This window comes from Papio anubis, chromosome 14 (genome assembly GCF_008728515.1).
Source record: "Papio anubis isolate 15944 chromosome 14, Panubis1.0, whole genome shotgun sequence".
Lineage (NCBI taxonomy): Eukaryota > Metazoa > Chordata > Mammalia > Primates > Cercopithecidae > Papio > Papio anubis.
This window is the reverse complement of record NC_044989.1, coordinates 7,918,940-7,940,962: the sequence shown is the minus strand read 5'-3', so window position 1 is coordinate 7,940,962 and position 22,023 is coordinate 7,918,940. Positions and strand designations below refer to the sequence as shown.

The following is a 22,023-nucleotide window of genomic DNA, read 5'->3' as shown; positions in this document are numbered from 1 at the left end:
TTAAGGGCAGCCAGAGAGAAAGGTCAGGTTACCCACAAAGGGAAGCCCATCAGACTAACAGCAGATCTCTTGGCAGAAACTCTATAAGCCAGAAGAGAGTGGGGGCCAATAGTCAACATTCTTAAAGAAAAGAATTTTCAACCAAGAATTTCATATCCAGCCAAACTAAATTTCATAAGTGAAGGGAAATAAAATCCTTCACAGACAAGCAAACACTGAGAGATTTTGTCACCACCAGGCCTGCCTTACAAGAGCTCCTGAAGGAAGCACTAAACATGGAAAGGAACAACAGGTACCAGTCACTGCAAAAACATGCCAAAATGTAAAGACCATCGATGCTAGGAAGAAACTGCATCAACTAACAAGCAAAATAATCAGCTAACATCATAAGAACAGGATCAAATTCACACATAACAACATTAACCTTAAATGTAAATGGACTAAGTGCTTCAATTAAAAGACACAGACTGCCAAATTGGATAGAGTCAAGACCCATCAGTGTGCTGTATTCAGGAGACCCATCTCATGTGCAGAGACACACACAGGCTCAAAATAAAGTGATAGAGGAAGATCTACCAAGTAAATGGAAAACAAAAAAAGGCAGGGATTGCAATCCTAGTCTCTGATGAAACAGACTTTAAACCATCAAAGATCAAAAGAGACAAAGAAGGCCATTACACAATGGTAAAGGGATCAATTCAACAAGAAGAGCAAACTATCCTAAATATATATGCACCCAATACAGGAGTACCCAGATTCATAAAGCAAGTCCTTAGAGACTTACAAAGAGACTTAGACTCCCACACAATAGTAATGGGAGACTTTAACACCCCACTGTCAACATTAGACAGATCAACGAGACAGAAAGTTAACAAGGATATCCAGGAATTGAACTCAGCTCTGCACCAACTGGACCTAATAGACATCTACAGAACTCTCCACCCCAAATCAACAGAATATACATTCTTCTCAGCACCACGTCGCACTTATTCCAAAATTGACCGCATAGTTTGAAGTAAAGCACTCCTCAGCAAATGTACAAGAACAGAAATTATAACAAACTGTCTCTCAGACCACAGTGTAATCAAACTCAGGACTAAGAAACTCAATCAAAACCGCTCAACTACATGGAAACTGAACAACCTGTTCCTGAATGACTACTGGGTACATAACGAAATGAAGCCAGAAATAAAGATGTTCTTTGAAACCAATAAGAACAAAGATACAACATACCAGAATCTCTGGGACACATTTAAAGCAGTGTGTAGAGGGAAATTTATAGCACTAAATGTCTACAAGAGAAAGCAGGAAATATCTAAAATTGATACCCTAACATCACAATTAAAAGAACTAGAGAAGCAAGAGCAAACACATTCAAAAGCTAGCAGAAGGCAAGAAATAACTAAGATCAGAGCAGAACTGAAGGAGATAGAGACACAAAAAACCTTTCAAAAATCAATGAATCTAGGAGCTGGTTTTTTGAAAAGATCAACAAAATTGATAGACCACTAGCAAGACTAATAAAGAAGAAAAGAGAGAAGAATCAAATAGACACAATAAAGAATGATAAAGGGGATATCACCACTGACCCCACAGAAATACAAACTACCATCAGAGAATACTATAAACACCTCTACGCAAATAAACTAGAAAATTTAGAAGAAATGGATAAATTCCTGGGACACATACACTCTCCCAAGACTAAACCGGGAATAAGTTGAATCCCTAAATAGACCAATAACAGGCTCTGAAATTGAGGCAACAATTAATAGCATACCCACCAAAAAAAAGTCCAGGACCAGACAGATACACAGCTGAATTCTACCAGACGTACAAGGAGGAGCTGATACTATTCCTTCTGAAACTATTACAATCAATAGAAAAAGAGGGAATCCTCCCTAACTCATTTTATGAGGCCAACATCATGCTGATACCAAAGCCTGGCAGAGATACAACAACAAAAAAGAGAATTTTAGACCAATGTCTCTGATGAACATCAATGCAAATATCCTCAATAAAATACTGGCAAATTGAATCCAGCAGCATATCAAAAAGCTTATCCACCATGATCAAGTGGGCTTCATCCCTGGGATGCAAGGCTGGTTCAACATATGCAAATCTATAAACATAATCCAGCATATAAACAGAACCAAAGACAAAAACCACATGATTATCTCAATAGATGCAGAAAAGACCTTTGACAAAATTCAACAGCCCTTCATGCTAAAAACTCTCATTAAATTCGGTATTGATGGAAAGTATCTCAAAATAATGAGAGCTATTTATGACAAACCCACAGCCAATATCATACTGAATGGGCAAAAACTGGAAGCATTCCCTTTGAAAACTGGCACAAGATGGGGATGCCCTCTCTTACCACTCCTATTCAACATAGTGTTGGAAGTTCTGGCCAGGGCAATCAGGCAGGAGAAAGAAATAAAGGGTATTCAATTAGGAAAAGAGGAAGTCAAATTGTCCCTGTTTGCAGATGACATGATTGTATATTTAGAAAACCCCATCATCTCAGCCCAAAATCTCCTTAAGCTGGTAAGCAACTTTAGCAAAGTCTCAGGATACAAAATCAATGTGCAAAAATCACAAGCATTCTTATACACCAATAACAGACAAACAGAGCCAAATCATGAGTGAACTCCCATTCACAATTGCTTCAAAGAGAATAAAATACCTAGGAATCCAACTTACAAGGGATGTGAAAGACCTCTTCAAGGAGAACTACAAACCACTGCTCAATGAAATAAAAGAGGACACAAACAAATGGAAGAACATTTCATGCTCATGGATAGAAAGAATCAATATTGTGAAAATGGCCGAACCACCCAAGGTAATTTATAGATTCAGTGCCATCCCCATTAAGATACCAATGACTTTCTTCACAGAATTGGAAAAAACTACTTTAAATTTCATATGGAACCAAAAAAGATCCCACATTGCCAAGACAATCCTAAGCCAAAAGAACAAAGCTGGAGGCATCACACTGCCTGACTTCAAACTATACTACAAGGCTACGGTAACCAAAATGGCATGGTACTGGTACCAAAACAGAGATATAGACCAATGGAACAGAACAGAGCCCTCAGGAATAATACCACACATCTACAACGATCTCATCTTTGACAAACCTGACAAAAACAAGAAATGGGGAAAATATTCCCTATTTAATGAATGGTGCTAGGAAAACTGGCTAGCCATATGTAGAAAGCTGAAACTGGATCCCTTCCTTACACCTTATACAAAAATTAATTCAAGATGTATTAGAGACTTAAATGTTAGACCTAAAACCATAAAAAACCCTAGAAGAAAACATAGGCAATACCATTCAGGACATAGGCACAGGCAAGAATTTCATGTGTAAAACACCAAAAGCAATGGCAACAAAAGCCAAAATTGACAAATGAAGTCTAATTAAACTAAAGAGCTTCTGCACAGCAAAAGAAACTACCATCAGAGTGAATAGGCAACCTACAGAATGAGAGAACATTTTTGCAATCTACTCATTTGACAAAGGGCTAATATCCAGAACTTACAAAGAACTCAAACAAATTTACAAGAAAAAAACAACCCCATCAAAAACTGGGTGAAGGATATGAACAGACACTTCTCAAAAGAAAACATTTATGCAGCCAACAGACACATGAAAAAATGCTCATCATCACTCGCCATCAGAGAAATGCAAATCAAAACCGCAATGAGATACCATCTCACACCAGTTAGATTGGCAATCATTAAAAAGTCAGGAAACAACAGGTGCTGGAGAGGATGTGGAGAAACAGGGACACTTTTACACTGTTGGTGGGAGTGTAAACTAGTTCAACTATTGTGGAAGACAGTGTGGCAATTCTTCAAGGATCTAGACCTAGAAATACCATCTGACCCAGCCATCCCATTACTGGGTATATACCCAAAGGATTATAAATCATGCTGCTGTAAAGATACATGCACATGTGTGTTTATTGCGGCACTATTCACAATAGCGAAGACTTGGAACCAACCCAAATGTCCATCAATGACAGACTGGATGAAGAAAATGTGGCACATGTACACCATGGAATACTATGCAGCCATAAAAAAAGATGAGTTCTTGTCCTTTGTAGGGACATGGATGCAGCTGGAAACCATCATTCTCAGCAAACTATCGCAAGAACAGAAAACCAAACACTGCATGTTCTCACTCATAGTGGGAATAGAATAATGAGAACACTTGGACACAGGAAGGGGAACATCACATACCGGGGCCTGTCGTGGGGTAGGGGGAGCAGGGAGGGATAGCATTAGGAGATATACCTAATGTAAATGACAAGTTAATGGGTGTGGCACACCAACATGGCACATGTATACATATGTAACAAACCTGCACGTTGTGCACATGTACCCTAGAACTTAAAGTATAATAAAAAAAAATAATAAAAATTTTGACACAAAATGAAAGTTAATATTTATTTAGAATGAGAAAAGAAACCAAATTTTAAAAAGCTTTAAAGTAGCACAAATACCAAAAAGTCTAGGAAAATAGCATATTACTTCTGATGACTGCTTGACATAGCTTTATAATACTTTCATTTCTATGTTTTTGACTGCATAGCTTAAGAAACACCTCTTCACTGGACACCAGTATTTTTGAAGTTCTATTTTGAAATAGCAAATATTTGCCTTCAGAAAAGAGCTCCATGCCACTGACCGCCAGGGAAAGGAAGCTGAGTCTGAGGCTCGAGGAAGAAGGGCTAAACAATAGTTTGTAATATTTTCATAGAGAAAGGAGAAGAATAACTTGACCTTCTTTTAGCTTAGTTGATTAACATTTATTTTAGTTATTGACGGTTGGGATGCATTAAAAATGCAACTGTATACACAGATCTCCTTGCTGTTTATACTGTAGCTGCCTCGCACACATTGCTATTCAGATAAAGTTCTTTTTGTTGCATTTACATAAACAAATGCATGTTGTATGCATCATTGCATTTGCTGCATTGTTGATTGTATTCTTATAGGAGTGAGCTTCTATTTCTCCATAAGCATTGATGGAAACTGTGGTCTCTCTGTGCAATTTTACATGACTGATAATTAGAAGAATTTCCCACAGTCTACCTTCTGACTCTATATACATGTCAAACGTTATTTCTGTTCCATGATCCACATACTTTTGGCACCAGATGTCATAAGATGCATTTATATTGCCATAGGATCTCTGGGCCTGGACTTTCATGTCAGCCTGCCATGCGAGCTGGGCAGCAGGAATTCTCCTGGAAGCCTTCACTACACTGGGACAGAAAACAATGACTTACCTGCACTTACTCACAGAAATATATCCCAATAAGCCCAAACTAAGTGTATCCCCAATTGTTCTTTTTATCCAAAATTCAGACATGCACAAATCATGCCAAGAGAACCTGGGAGCAGAGGACATACGACATGGAGGATCTGGGAGTGGAGAGATGGAGCAAGCTGGCTTAACAGACTGTAGACAAAATCACAGAAATACAAACTGTCAACAACATCAATACATTGTGAGATCCCCTTCCAAGGGCCTTGGAAAAAAACAGTGGAGGACAGAAGTCCTAAAACTTTAGCTTTTTGGTAAATCTGTCTCTGATGGAGGCTTCAAAACATACATTACAGAAAAGTTGGATTGAGGTTGATATTTACTTTGGGGAAGTTTTCTATACCACAAAGTTATTATTGCAGAAAAATATGTAAAGCGCCTGGTCAAAGCAAACTTTTAAAGCTCCTTAGGAGTCCTATTTATGTAACAATAATTGATATGCTAATTTCAGTTCATTCTCCACCAGTCTTTGGAACAAGCCCTCCATAGATTTCTGCATTTACCTAAAAATGAATGTGAGTGCACACCATAGCAGAAAGGTTTGTTTAAATAGAAACATGGGATGGTGTTCCTGAAAGTGTTCTGAGAAGGGACAACTCACAGGAAAAAGTATTGAGGCCCACGTGTTGTTGAAGGCCTATTTTGAAACAATAAACATTTATCTTCAGAAAAGAGCTCCACTCTGCTGACACCTGCGGAAAGGAGGCTGGGTCTCGGGCGGGAGGAAGAAGAGCTGCTCCATGCATAGGTGGCCTGCACCTCCCAGGCAGAGATCGCTTTTACCAGCAGAGTTGGCTGTGTTTATGAGGAGAAAAACAACAATATGAAACCAAATCCTGTTTTCGTAGTGCCTTTGTGGTTAGGTGCAGAGGAACCAGGAGGGTGGCACTCTCCATCTTCGTGCGTTGGGTCCTTCGTGCATTGGAGGGAGTAGGGGGGATGTCCTGAGGCCACAGGGACACAATGCTGAGGCTCAGTCAGGATTCCAGCACCCAAGTAACATAGTTATGTCCCTTCTGGGTGTGTGCACTTGTGTGTGCCTGGGTCAGATGGGGCAGTTATTGAGAAGTCTGACATTTCCTTCCTCCTCATGCAGCCTGTCTTCCCCCGACTCCTTTTCCTCTTTTCTTTATTTTCTCTCCTCTTTACTCTTTCAGGGGTACTAGGGACAAGGACAAGGTCCTCATCATATGGTTGTTACCAGAAAAGGAGTCCCAATCCAGATCCCAATAGAGGGCTCTTGGATCTCGCACAAGAAAGAATTCAAGGCGAGTCCATAGAGTAAACACGGTTATTAAGAAAGTAAAGGAGTAAAAGAATAGCTACTCCATGGGTAGGGCAGTGACTTGAGCTGCTGGCCTAAGAATACTTATAGTTCTTTATTGATCATAGGCTAAACAAGGGCTGGATTATTCATGAGTTTTCTGAGAAAAGGGTGGGCAATTCCTAGAGCTGGGGGTTCCTTCCTTTTCTTTGGAATATGTGGTAACGTCCTGACATTGCTATGGCATCTGTAAACTGTCATGGCCCCGGTGGGTATGTCTGTTAGCATGCTAATGGATTATAATTAGCATATAATCAGCAGTGAGGACAACCAGAGGTCACTCTGGGGAGGGAGGGGGGCGGCGGTTTGGTGGGTTTTGGACTGCTTCTTTACTGCAACCTGTTTTATCATCCAGATCTTTATGACTTGTATTTTGGGTCCATCTCCTGTCTCATCCTGTGACTTACAATGCCTGACCTCCTGGGAATGCAGTCCAGTAGGTCTCAGCCTTATTTTACTCAGGGTCTAAACAGGATAGAGTCACTCTGGTTTAAATGCCTCTGACACTGGGACATGGTCTTTTCTGACTTCTTCACAGTGTATTTCTAGCTTTGACAACGAAATCCCTCATGGCAGTAGTGACTTCGCAAGCTTCCATTTCGTTCATGGAAATGTCATCCTATGTGGGAAATTCAAGCACCTTGGCACTTAACACTACTAAGTAGTATATGCTAATCTCAACTTATTCATATACTACTACTCATGAGAAGTAGTGTATGCTAATTTTAACTTATTCTCAATAAAAGAGTTTATACTAAGTGTAATTGTTGGAAAGGAAAGCATAAAAATAACATGTTAATGATTTTTAAGGCTCTTTCCTTCTGATAGGAGTTATATAGCAGTTTGGATATTACATATAAGGTATTAGTAAAAAATGAAGAGGGGGAAACGAGCAGTCTTTGAGTTCCTCACACATCCAGATGCTGTGTTGGGTGGCTTACCTGTGAGGTCTTATTTGTTTCGACTATCCTTTCTGGATGTAGTACGTCCTCTGTCTTTGCAAAGGAAGAACATGAGAGGTGAAATCATTAGTCACGTGATTTTGGTAATATCATTAAGTTTCCTCAAAGAAGTAGCAGTTTGAGTATTATGAAGTCAATGTAAAGGAAAGCTAATATAGACAGGTTTTGCAACTTATATGTCATTGTGAATATAAGGCATTGCTTTTAAAATATGGGCCATTCACACCACAAAACATATAAACAACTTCCCTTTTCATGCATAAAAATGTGTTCACAGTGGGGATAGTCTCTCTGTGATGGAGGCACTTGCCTGTGGTGTTGTGCACAGACCTTATCTTTAAGTACCTGATGCTCTTCCGTTGTACCTCACAGATAAGGTGACAGTATTTTCTGGTCTGCCCAGGATGTCCAGGTTCATTTTTATGATCCCATTGAAATTATCATAGCACCGTCTGTCACTCTCAAAAATGTCCTGGCTTAAGACAATAAGTTATGTAGTACCTCAATGTATTTTCCTACCAGCATTTGTGTTTCCTTTTAAACCCTGAGTTGGAGCTTGAAGCTAAAAGATAATCTTTTCAACCCCCAAATCTTACAGATGAGAGATCAAGAAATATTATCCAGTGGCTCTATGCAGTTCAAAGGGTAGAAGAAAGAAGACCCAGTCAAGGTTTTCGGATTGGCAGTCTCCAGGTGACATCTGGTTTTTCTGCCTCCCCCCGAAGGTGGAACAGCATTGGAATGTAGGTGCCAGGGTGCATGACAGACGATGTGTGTCAGGGTGTGCTGAAATATGATAGTTTTGGTTCTGGGGAACTGCTGATTCCTGTTCTATTTATTTTAGAAATTTAAAATCAGATGGAAAAAAAGCAATCCTCATAGTGGGGAGAAAGTGAGGGAAAAGGAGGAAGGAAAAAGAAGAGAATAGGAGGAAAGGATGGAAGGAGAAATGAAGAAATGAAGATTTTGGGCAGATGTCGCCAGTGACGTATTGCCAAGGAGTGAAAACTATTGCCAAGGAGTGATTCTTATTTGGACATTGCTTTAAATAATTGCAGATCCTAAGAAAGCTATAGTGGACCATGTCTGAGATATCAAAATATCAACAAGGGTGAGCAATCTGAGAACAACATTTTGCAACACTGTGACACATCAGTGTGAATTAAGAAGTTCTCATAGGCAGGTGAGTCAACCAGATGCTCTCCTGGTAGGGGTAGCGTGATTACACACCGATTACATTTCTTTATCAGCGGAGATTCATCAAGAAGCTCAACATTTGCATTCGAACAATATTTCTATCTTGAAAAATGGACAATTCCACACCTTCACAAAACAAATAGAACACAATTTATGTATTAATTCATGTGATTCTGGATTTCACACCGTGGCAGTTAAACACTTTTTTTTAAGCTTACAGGCAGTTTTATTTTGTTTGTTCCATCTTATTTCTGTGGGCATGGAATTTTTACTTTATGCTTTTTGTCTTTGCTTTTTTTGAACTCTATAAATCATTTCTCAGAAAAGCATCCATGTGCTCTAAGAAAAATGAATCTCAACATCACAGTTATGTCATTGGAACAGGGATCTATGTCTGCCTCAAAGTTTGCTCACAGAGGAACACACCTCTCCAGCCGATGATTAGCCAAACTGATCAGACCTTTTCTGTTTGGGACAATTACAGCAGAGAAGTGGATTCTGAGCAGTGGGGTGGGATGGATCTTAGCAACTGAGGGCTAAAGAGGAGGAGAAGAGAGGTAGAGGGAAAATATCTGAGGTCCCTTTGACCCATCTCTGCTTCTCCAGACACAAAAGAGCCAGGCAGAGCATTTCACTTCTGGAAATAAATGATGACAAGCCAAATGAGAAGAAGCAAAGGCTATTTATCCTGAACTTGCTCTTTGCAAGGGAGTCAACCACCATCATTTTCATTTTGGCAGAGATTCAAAGGCGGCAGAGGAGCAGAAAAGCTTCCTGGTAGAATAGGGAGGCTTCCGGTGTGCCCCGATTGGAGGCTGTTGGCAGGAAGAAGCCAGAGGTGGCTCACTAGAGGCAGGGGCTCCTATGGGATTGGTCTGGGGTACATAATTGGTTTTCTCTGGTTGGTCTTAAGTTGGAGGAAGGGACAAAAATTAGGGAAGCTGTCAGTTATTTAATCAAGTCTTGGCCATTTGGGGCCAATTGTTACGGAAGTTATTGTTTAGATCCCTGGATTGTTCCTAGAAATAGCTACCTGGCTTCCTGCAAGTCTGACTTCCAACAGGCTGGCTTCCTGGACTGTTTACTGTAGAGAGGGGGCTGGTTTCTTGATCTGGCCATTGCAGGTTGTGGTCAGAATTCTATTTTATATATGCTTTGGCCGTTGCCTGTTTGTGTTTTCAGTCTCACCCCATTCTTCTGCAGTGGCCTCTCTTGCCTGTAAACAGTCACTCCCTTTGCTTGCTGGAAATTGCCCACTGGGAACGATTGTTTGCCTTTTTGTTTTTCCTGAAGCCTACATTGCTTGCAAATGTGCTTCTGAATAACTTGACAGCATTTCTTCTCTTCTGGAGTCAGTTGGCTGGATGACCTTATGGGGAGCAGGTGTTTTGCATCAGGATGTACTTCTTAGGATGTAGGAAAACAGCAAAAAATACTTCATAAATATGGAAGCATAATGACTGTTTAATTTGGAAGAATCTCTATTTGTAAGTTTTAGGCCAGTCTCGGAGATACAGGATAAAAAGTCAAATTACAGAGTCTCTTATAGCCTTTATCTGTGTTATATAATACAGAATTCACTTCTCCATGCTCCAGTGCTCATAGCACAGGCAGGGTGAAGTGCGTCTTCATGAAATCAGGGAAAATCACATTGTTATTTAAAATGTAAACCGCGCAAGAAATAAATTATTTCTGACCAGGTCCTATTAAAGAGGGCAAATGTGATTAATTCCTGGCTTAGAAAAGCACTTACCTCTACCAATTACATGCCACTATTACGGTGATTATTTTATAAATGCTGATAAACACTATCTCAAGTTAATATTTGCTCCTGAGGAAAGTTTGCCAAGAGCTTAGAATACGCTTATGGAAGATTTTTGCCTGCTAGATTTGTGTACAAAGCTTGAAACATCAAAATCCTTTTAGCATCATTAATTTAAAAATAATCAGTGCACAAAGAGTTGTAGCCAGTAAAGCTGACATCTGATACAGAAATAGAAAAACCTTAGAAATTTTGCATAATCAGGCAAATACTGTTCATCCCTAATGAATTTCAGCCAACTAACTTTGCTATTGATTTAGTCTCTGAGATGACCTCTACTTAAATCTATATAATGTGCCCCTGTGCATGTGAGTCATAAATAATGGCTGAACTCTTGCTAAGGATTAAACAGACATTGTTCATACTATGTAGACTAGGGACTATTGGCTTAATATACTGGTGCTAGAATTAACAAGTGGATGCTGGCTAATGTTGTTAACAGGAAAAATCAGGAAGTCATTCATGATTCATGTATTAGGTTAAGCATCACATTTAATAAATTGTTTCAGTGGGGTTTGCATCAGCTCCTTGTGGGTATATACAAGAAAATAAGTTTGAATTTTAGTGAATGTGTTAGATACTCATACATTCTTATTATTAGGCCATGGAGTCCAGGCAAAAACTAATATATTATTAAACTGGTGTCATAATTATAATACCTTGCTTAGATTCATACATTGTAATTATATAACAAATGATCCACCAATTTAGGATCTTATTGTCAACTTAAGTAAAGCCTTATTCGTTAACTAGAAAATTCTCAGGTTTGCTACCATAATTTTCTCTATTTACCTATAGATCTTAGGCTTAGTCAATGAGGAATAAATGGTGGGCGAGTGTGGAAGAAGCGGACTGAGACTGCATCTGGGTCTTTGATGCAACGAACTTTCTGCAAACGTTATTGCCTGATGAATGTCTGAGGCTTCCTCATTTACTGAGGGTTTGAGGTAGGATTTCTGGTTGCTAAAGAGTAGAAAGTAGGATCTAAATTTCTTCTTCCATTCCACAATTTATTGTGTGCCTAAAACATTTTTATTTTGGTAAAAGAGGACAAAAAAGAGGCATGCGAGGCTGTCTGTATGTATAAATCTTGAGAGAGTCTAGGAGGGAAAGTTGCTTTGTAAAGCACTAAAGTGTGTTTGTATTTCCTCTATGGAATTTATTTAAGAACTCTCCTTAAGATGTTTGATTTGCCTGATTTTCTTTTTTAAAGGATAGGGATTTGAGTTTTAGAGAGCTCTGTTTAGGGGAAACAGTTTAGGTTAGTGATTAGAAGTGCAGGCTCTTAGGCAAATTACTGAATATCATTTTCTTCTGTTTTCTTAATAGGAAAATGGGTCATTTGGAGAATTAAGTAAGCAAATCCATGAAATGTGCTGAACGCTCCAGCCAGGGACTACCACCATGGTAGCCACCATCAAGGATAAAGGTTGTATGCAGGCTGGAGGGGCAGACACAACTAACAGTCTTGTATGTCCAGCTCATCAAGAGAAAGACCAACAAGGTGCAGAGAGGCACAAGAAAGAGTTGTAGACACCACCAGGGACTGAGAGGTTAAAGGAATTATTAGTCTGCCTTAACAACATAAAACAAAGTCTTTTTAGAATGGAATTGCTACCTCAAAAAAGAATAAGAAAGTTTAAAAATCCAGCAGTCTAATCAGGGGAAGTTTATGTTTACTTAGGGCTTGAAGCCAAGGGCCAACCATGCTCATTCTGTCTACTATGGGAGCTTCTGTTAAAAAGTTTGTCAACAGCGAATCATTATTCTTTCAGTCAAGAAAACACTACTCTTAATGTCTTAAAATACATATTTTGGGAAATAGATGAACAACTGTGATGCATGCATATGTGTGCACGTAAGTTGGGGTAGAGTGCACCAATTTTGCCATTGGCAAGTGGACAGGTTACACTTACATATGTTTATAGCAAAACTTAATTGAATAATTTAAAAAATTAAATTGAGAGAAGTCACTGAATATAAGAATAGCATATAAAAAGAAGTAAGTTAGTAAAAGTTTTAAAATTATTAAGGTTTACAAATTCTTTGATTTTTTTAAATTTGTAATAAACTATTCCCTTATTTGCTTGTTCAGTAAACTTTTGTTATCTACCATGTGCATGACAATGCTAAAAACATATTGGCTAATAAGTTAAACATGCTCCCGTTTTTATGGAAATTATAATCTAGTGAAAGAGATAAATATTAAACCATTATTATTAGTTAATTGAATTTTAAGTTATTTAAATTGTTATTACTTAATTGGAACTGAGGAGTTCGGGGTGCTGAGAGAGGGTAAAGTGAGTAGATCAGATGCAGTTTGGTGCAGATCAAGAATGGCTTTTGTAAAAATAAATCATTTGAAAGGAGTCCCAAAAGAGAAATAAAGAGCTTGATACACTAAGAAAAAAAAATGCAAATGACTAGTGATGGGAAAAAGAATGAAACTTTCAAAAAATTGAAAAATAGCCAGTTTGAAGAAGCAGAAAGAGCGAGGGAGAGATGTCAAACTGATGTACTATATACAGGCTTCTGGTGCTGTTCCCAAAAGTCATTCCCAGTAAACTATAGACTCTAGCAGGAAACACTAGTATTAGAAACTAACACACATACAAAATGAAAGAATACAAAGGATCTAACTATCACCATTGCTTAGCACAATACTAGAGGTGATGGCCAATGCTATTGGTCAGAAAAATGAGAGGTATAAGGAAAAGGAAAAGTGTCATTATTTGTGGTTGGTATTATCATAGACCTAGAAAAACAAAGAAGAAGAGAACCAAACAATTATTAAAACTAATAGCAAGGTGTCCAGACACAAGATAGAAAATCAATGCTATTTTAAATTTGCCAGCAATTACCAACTGGAAAACTTAATCAATAAAAGATACTAGCTCCAGTCACAACAGTGAGATCACTGATTGATTTAAACAAGATTATTCCAGGCAGATTATAAAGTCCAAAAATATTTGAGTAAGTGGAAAGGCATTATATGCATTTGATGGGATGTTTTTATCCACTAGCCTCAAAGGCCATGTGGAGACTTAAAAACCTCCTGTTCTCTTCTCTTCTGGAAAGAAATTGCATTGTGTCTCCACAAAAGCAGGCTGGGGCATGGAGCATGGCTGTGCTGTCTTTACCATACTTCTAAAATTTTATTGCTAGGAGCCATGGGTTCAGAGAATTATTAAAGTGTCCTTGCGAGAGTACAAAGACCAAATTTGTTTTCTTATTTTCTCTCTGCTCAAATGTCACCTCTTTTTGAAGGTTTTTTTCAACACACATGGCTCTCATTCTGTGCTCACAGTACTGTGCACCTCCATCCAGTCACCCTCACCCAATTATGTTAGATTGTGTGTGTGTGTGTGCTTGCACACTTATATGTACCTGTGTTTCTTCTGCTAGACTGTGAGCTCTTTAATGTTAGGTTTCATGTCTTCATTCAATTTTGGATCTTCATGGCAAAGCACAAAATCTGAGATAGAGCAAGCACTTAACAAACTATTGTTGAATTGAATTCATAGAAAAAGTACTGTTTTCTTTTAATTTTGCTAACTGGGCTAGTTTAACATTTTCACTTAAAAATGTTACATGAGCAATCCATATATTGGGGTTGTCATGGTCATTGCCATCGTATTAGTCCCAGAGCTGAAAGGGAGTTAGAAATCCTATGTCAAATCCGGCTGTTGGTTGAGCCTGTAGATCTCCTTAGCACATCCCAGTGACATAGGCATTTCTAGCAGGATAGGAGCATGTTCCCAAGAGGATAGACTTGGGATGACAACATGGCCTGAGAAGTGTTCTTTTCTGGAGGCTGTTGTTGTCCCAGAGGGAACTTATGGAACTTTTGGCTGCTTATCCTCCCCATCCTAGTCACAAATTCACTGCTCTCCTGTAATCCTGGGCACCTCTGATCTCCGTGCTGATGGAAGGTCTTAGGTTGGAATCAACAAGACTCAGTCATGAGCAAGACTCCAGCTGGGGATAGACTCATGGTCTGCTTTATGTGCACAACGTGGACCCGCATTTTGGTGTAGGAAACACACATGTCAGTCACAGGCTTGGAGTTAGAAGACTGAGAACCAGTCTGTTCGTTCCCTGATTGCTGTGTGACTGGGGCCAAGTGGCTTAACTCTGAAATGATGGTTGATGAGCAGCTTTGGAGTGGCTGAAAGAGCAGAGGAGACTCACTTTTCCACTTTGTTTATGACAGTGAGAATGTTTTGCAATTTCTATTGCTGTGAACACATGTTTTTGTTAATATGTGTAATCAAGAATTGGGGAGAAGCTCAGATTGTTGACCGGGGCCAAGGTGGAGAATGATGAACATTGGCAAGCGGGCTCTTGCCTGAATTCTGTTTGACTTGGCAGACCCAGTACAAACTTGTTTAGTCCTCACAGATGCCTGGCTGTCTGTGGAAACCCATGAACTAAATGATGCTAAATAGATGGGGGGCAGCCCGCAAAGGGCAGGGCATGCTAAGCCTGTACTTCAGAGCTTTGGTCTGTTCCCACTTGGATAAAAAGTGCATGATGGATGGGGAATTTGGAGCCCTGGATAAATGCTTTTACTGAACAGAAATGAAGGAACAACCCCAGAAATGAGAGGCCCATGCACAAGAGTCCTGCTTAAGGGAAATCTTTAGATGGAAATATTCTCTGGAAAATAGTAAGTTATGGAGTGGTTATCCCTGACGTACCCTCGTCCCAGCTTGCCCTGCAGCACAGCAGAGGTGGCCACAATCTGAGCACAAATGCTGGAGAAACCAGGAGTGTCCATCTACTCTTTGCTGATGAGCTTGGTGCACACTCATTTCAGGAGTCCTGGCATGGGTCAAGAGGATGTGGAGGTGAGGAGGCAGAGCTCTGGGCTGAGTTTTCACTCTGCTACTTCGAGCTAGGGGCCATGGCAAAGGGAGTTTCTCATGCTGGGCTTTGGTCTTCTCATCTAGAAAATACCTGGGTTGATGGAGAGGGTTCTCCACCCTGGAATCTTGTGATCCTGGACAGGATAAAACAACTCTCTCTCTCTCTGTTTGGATGGTTTTAATAGTCTCCAAATATGACTTAATCCAGGAGACCTCAATGGCTGGATAAGCAGGAATGCATTTTCTTGTCACAGATATTCTCCTTCAAGATGGTTTGGTTATATAATTTGTGTGTTCTCTAGGGACATTATTACTGTTTACCAGGCAATTTACACTGCATCTAAATATTTGAATTTCAGATTTGGTGCACTGGGTATTTTCCAACAGGAACACCTGCCCAGTTTCTTAGACACTAGAATTAAACTCTCAGAAATGTTGTTGAGGGCCTTCTTTTCAGAATCTATCCTATCACGTATTCCCCAAAGATCAGAAAGTTGCAACCTTTGAAAAATATCTTCTTGAGTTTTTTCTCTCCTGCAGTTTTCTGATTAGCTTTTTTGATTAACAGATTTAAAAATATAATTCACATACATACAATTTTCCCATTGAAAGTATACAGTTTCCTTGTTTTTAGTATATTTACAGACTCATGGACTATCAAAATCAGTATTAGAAAATTTTTATTGCCCCCCCAAAATAAACCAGTACCCTTTAGCTATCTCACTCGCCAAGAGATTCCATTCCCTCCTCCAGTACCTGAAAACTACTAATCCACTTTCTGTCTCTACTGATTTGGCTATTTTGGACACTGCATAAAATGGAATCATATAATATGTGACCTTTGGTGTTTAGCTTCTTTCATTTAGCATAGTGCTTTCAAGGTTCATTCATATTGTAGCATGCATTAGTATTATATCCCTTTTACAATAACATGCATTATTCCATCTTCGTATATATCACATTCTGTTTGTCTATTCGTCAACTGGTGGTCAGTTGGAGTTGTTTCCACCTTTTGGCTATTATAAAGAATGCTGCTATCAACATTTGTGTGCAAGTGCATTTTTTTTGAGTGGACATATTTTCATTTCTTTTGGTTATCTACCTAAGAGTGAAATTACTAGATTAAATGGTAACTCTCTGTGTAATCATTTGAATAAATGTCCAGCTGCACCATATTACATTCCCACAGCAGGGCAGGAGGGTTCTGATTTCCCCATATCCTTGCCAACACTTGTTATTATCTGTCTTTTGATTATAGCCATCCAAGTGGGGTGTTAAATGGTATCTAATTGAGGTTTTGATTTGCATTCCACTGATGACTAATGATATTGAGCATCTTTACATGTGCTCATCAGCCCTTTGTGTATCTTCTTTGGAGAAATCTGACTATCCTTTAAGCTTGTGCTGTTGGGACATCATCGTCCCATTGTCTTCAGCTGTCTGGTGGTGGCCTTCCAGAATATAGGGCAACTGGCAAATAATTTGAAATCTGCAGATTTTGGGAACTACAAAACAGGATGGTTAATAACACATCAGAATTGCAGTGTTATTACTCCCCACCTTCATTTTAAGCTACTTTTATGTAGTATCATAGCTACTTTTATGATACAATATAATCATATAATCTGTTATTACATATACTCAATGCAACATGATACAATTCAGCTTTAAACGTTAATGTCTTCATTTTATGCACTTGATTAGGATAATTTAGGTTTTCATAATATTGTGTTTATATATAATGACATCCTACTGGTTCAGGACAAAGAAGCTTTAAGTATAAACACGCTAGTTTATCTTAGAAATACTAGCACTCAAATTAGAGAATTACAGTAAAACAAATGATCAAGATTATGTTTCTTCTCCTTCAAGGAACAACATTTCTACTCTCTCTCTTTGGATCTCCTACCAAGAGTTCACTGCCAATATGCCATGTGGTTTTCACATAGAGTTCATGGTGGTGCATCAGGCTGAGTTCTCATCTCTGTAGACTGATCTCTTTTAAAAGCATGTTATTAGTCATATCTTAACACTTTTTCTAAGGGTGAAGATTCTAGTTTGGTTCTTACTCCTGATTTGGTTGACATCTAGGAGGTGTAAGTAAATTAGCTATGGCTCCTAGATGAATTCTTTTTCTGTGTCTCTCTCTTTCTTTATCTCTCTCTGCATTTCCTAAGGTCCTGTTTGGTGCTGGGTATATGAAAATCAATAAGGCCTAATAATAGCTCAGCAAATGAAGCAGGAGTTTGCATGATTTTTCATCCACCAGGGGAGGTGGCTGTGATGAAGTCTGTGGGGCCTGGGGATGCACAAAGATGACACCTCAGTGGCAGTCTTTGTGTTGTAGGTGTTGGTGCCAAGATTTCATAGAGGAAGAGAGAATCAAGCCCTCAATAGTGAGTCGGTGTCAGCCAGGTAGACAGATAAGAGATCCCATTCCAGTAGAAGGGCCATAATGGCGAGGGTCTAAAGGAGGGCTAGATGACTCATCTGTGAGGTGGGAACAGGTCGTGTGCAGGGAGCACCGTCACAAATGTGAGGTTGGGAGCATAGGCCAACACCATTTTCAGTTGCATTATGGCTTACATTATTATCCCCATTGACCTCTGTTTTACTCTTTGGAACAATAAAGAGTGGATTGAATTATTCTTTCATTAGTACTTTTCATAGATTTGACAACAGCTGATTTCTCTCCCAACTCTTCTATTTTCCAGGCAAAACATTCCTCATTCCTTCACTTTTCCTCATAGGAAATGATTTTCAAGGCCTTTACCATCAACATTTGCACTATTGGATGTGTCTCAGTTTACAAATTTTCTTATTAAAATGTGGCTCCCAACACAGAATCCAGTACTCCAGGTGTGGAGAGCACAGTGTGATGTATTGGGGCCTTTCTTTTTTCCATCATGAGCACTAAATGCTGGCATGCAATCCTATCAGTCCAGGTGACTTAATTTCAAACTCTGGGCCTTGTTTATCTATGAAACCAGGTGCTTTCATCCTTGGGCATGTTACTATTTGATTCAAAATACAGAACTGGATATTTATACATATTTATTTTCATCTGGTTAGCTTTGATCCATTGTTCTCAATACGCCAGAACCTTTTAAAGTCCTGATTCCATCATTTGATGTTTTGGTTATCTCATTCTGCCTATGGCATCTAAAGATTTAGAGTCATGACATCTAGTTGTCTCCCTCCAACTCTTTAATAAAAATAGTGATGGTAACTGGGTTCAATATAGAACCAGCAGCCTCAGCTTTATTAAAGAACTGGTGTTAGTTCCTCCCATGACTATATTGAATCATATTTGTGAAACTGACAGTAGTTTTAAAAGTTTTGTGCACTGATTGATAAACAGATACCCGAGAGCAGCATTTCTTAGTTAAATCTCTGTATTTCCTCTATCTTAATGAACTCAGATGCTTATTAAAATGCAAATTCTTGGGCCTCTTTTGAGGCCTACAGCTCAGTCACTAAAGGATAGGGGCCTATCAGGTGTTTCTCATGAGGGCTAGAGTTTGAATGAATAAAGTAGTTATGCTCTCTTTAGTGTGAATGATGAAAAGTGGTTGAGAACAGGCAGTTTGAATCTCACTTAGTGTAATGGGCTATGGCTTTATATATGGACAAACATGTTTAAAGTGATATGCTGGTGAAATGATGCCAGAGAGATTTTTGGTGCATCTTATAAAAAAAAAATCCTTCATCTATAACACCCTCCCCTCTAACGCAGCTTCAGCCCAGACCAAGGAGCATCTTTGCGTTCTCCCAGAGGTGCCAGCATCTTCCTGGCCTTATTGCTGCGTTAGTCAGTCCCTGCTATATCAGGAGAGTGACTGTTCGGCATTGGCTGCGTGAAGTGGCTGATCTCATCCGTGAGTGGCACCACCTACAGCCGCGTCAGACTCTGGGTCCTCGACACTTAGGGAGACTGACTCGCAGTTCTTTCCGCACACGCTGTGGCTCTGCATTCACACCGGGGTAGACGGTGTGGGTTTGGCGACGTGCTGTGCTAGGGAAGAGGCTCCTGAAACACGTACTGACTGAATCACAACTCTTCAGACTCTTCCTCTATATTCTCCCGTGCAACATGCCTGCCAAGGCTCCACCTATTCTCATGTGACTGTGACGCTACTCAGGATTTAAAGATCACTATTTTTAAAGCTAGTCGTGAATGTCACATTTTCCCTCTCCTTAGAAGATTCTAATTATCTGTTTGTCAGACATCCCTCTGTTCTCTGCAACTTTATGCAATTCTTCAGTCTCTTTATTTTAGGAGTCAGTGCAAATTGTTGTTCAGGGTTTCTTTGGGGATGTTGTACAGTCTAGATTCCTTCCCTCTCCTGGCAACTGGAAAGGTATCTGGAGGTCATTCTAGATTTTTCCAACATCTGACCACACAGACTCCATTATTGCTTGCTACTTACCTTTCTTATGTCAACATCTCTTTTGAGCTATGTCTCAAAGTCTTTCTTTTGCTTCTGATTTATAAAACGAGTATCTCTCAATTTCTACTATTCTCTTTTATCTATAACATCAACAAGAAAAAGCTCTTTAAAGAATATTTTTCTCTGATTATAAAAGCAAACATGGTTATTGTTTAAAATTTTTTACATATAGAAATGTAGAAAACAATCTATTATTTATTATACTCCCCTAACACTTCTACATTTTGATATAGTTTAATTAAATCTTCCTCAGTGCATACTAATTTTCACAGTTTTCATTCTCTACCTACAATTTTATATACTCCTTTTGTCACTTACCACCAAAAGTTACCAGCTTCCTGTCATTATAGAAACATCAAAATCAAAATTACTATGTGGAGGTAACTTTTCGTTCATCATTTATAATGTTTCTTATAAATAATCCATGATGAGTATCTTCGATATGAAGGTTTTATCTCTCTATCTCTCTTGGGTAATTTTCTCAGGATAGAGTCAAAGAAGTGTTATTATTGTGCCAAAGTGACATTTTTAAAGTTCTTGATACATATTTCCAATTTGCCTTCCAAAATGGTTGAATCCATTTATACTCCTACCAGCAATATGTGAAAGTATTTATTGGCATGATTTATTCTATGAAAACCATAGTTACACATTCTAAGGGGAAAAATAGCATCTCACATGAGGATAAAGGTGAAAGCATTTTCGTAGTTGAAGCAAATCTTAAGACAGGTTCTATAAGCACATGGTTTTGAAGGCTCAGCAAATCCCTTATCCACTGGGCATGATATGGTGAGCTTCCCAAAGAGAGTAAGGGGCACCAGCAATAAATTAAAAGGCTATTATGTAGACTTTTTGCTTTTCTTTTGACTTTTTAAGCATTAACCCAGTCATTCTCACAGATTGCCTGTAAAGCAAGAGAGAAAGTCAAATGTTATACGACTGCTTAATAATTCATATGCACTACCAGGGAACCAGTTCATATAGACAAATCCCTGAAAATTCAACAGAGAACAATCCAAAAGATTTGCTCCTTGGTCCGTGGTATGAAAAATGGTCTAACTGTGACTATTCAAGACTGGGCACGGTGGCTCATGCCTGTAATCCCAGCACTTTGGGAGGCCGAGGCGGGTGGATCACCCGAGGTTAGAAGTTTGAGACCAGCCTGGGCAACATGGTGAAACCCCCTTTCTACTAAAGATACAAATAAAAAATTAGCCGGGCGTGGTGGCACATACCTGTGACCCCAGCTACTCCAGAGGCTGAGGCAGGAGAATTGTTTGAACCCAGGAGGCGGAGGTTGCAGTGAGCTGGGGTCACACCACTGCACTCCAGCCTGGGCGACAGAACGAGACTCCATCTCAAAAAACAAACAAACAAACAAACAAAAAAACCAAAAAAAACCCTGTGACTATTCAGAAGACTCAGATATTGTTCTCAAACTATTAAAGTGGAGATAGGAATCAGATACGGGAAAATGGCCATAACAGAGAACTTGAAATGTATGGGCTCTCCAGCTGTGATTCAATGTTAACTCCCACCATCATCGCATACAAAATCTTTGCCAGTCTAGGCTTTCACCTGCCAGGCTAGAAGAAGGGAATAATCTTGGAGTCAAAGGAGTTGGGGTCAAAATCCTAGTCCTGCGAGTTTTGTAGGCTCCTGTGAAATTTACTGAACTTCTCAGAGCTTCATTTTCCTTATTTGTCAAAACAGGGCAATTTTTAGAATATGTAACATTTCTTTTTAATCTAGTGCATTAAATTAAACACTGTGAGTAATTCACATGAAATTGTAATGTGCACATAGACATTATTCAAAAATGTCTGTTTTTTCGTTTTCCCTTCTCTGTAGAGCCCCCAAATGCGCGACACTTATTCCTGCCTTGTCTTGCTGTTTCCAAAGCATGGCTTCCTAATCCTGGAATATATTTCAATGCAAACTGATTTCTTCTCACTCTGCTAACTGTCATATCTTGGAGCATTTATCCTTTTCTTTTCTCTCTCTTTCCTTCCTTCCTTCCTTCCTTCCTTCCTTCCTTCCTTCCTTCCTTCCTTCCTTCCT

The 22,023-nt window shown here is 39.2% G+C and overlaps 1 long non-coding RNA gene across 2 annotated transcripts in view; it reads left to right on the top strand.

Annotated features, from left to right (window-relative positions):
• LOC110741011 overlaps positions 1-21,127 on the top strand; it is a 135,131-nt gene extending 114,004 nt beyond the window's left edge. The window contains exons 2-4 of one of the 2 annotated variants that reach the window (XR_002516497.2): positions 8,223-8,367; positions 11,442-11,590; positions 11,973-21,127. This is a non-coding gene — a long non-coding RNA (uncharacterized LOC110741011). Of the gene's footprint in view, positions 1-8,222; positions 8,368-11,441 lie in introns of both variants that reach the window. The other variant, XR_002516496.2, reaches the window with a different exon arrangement.
• The last annotated feature ends 896 nt before the right edge of the window (positions 21,128-22,023 follow it).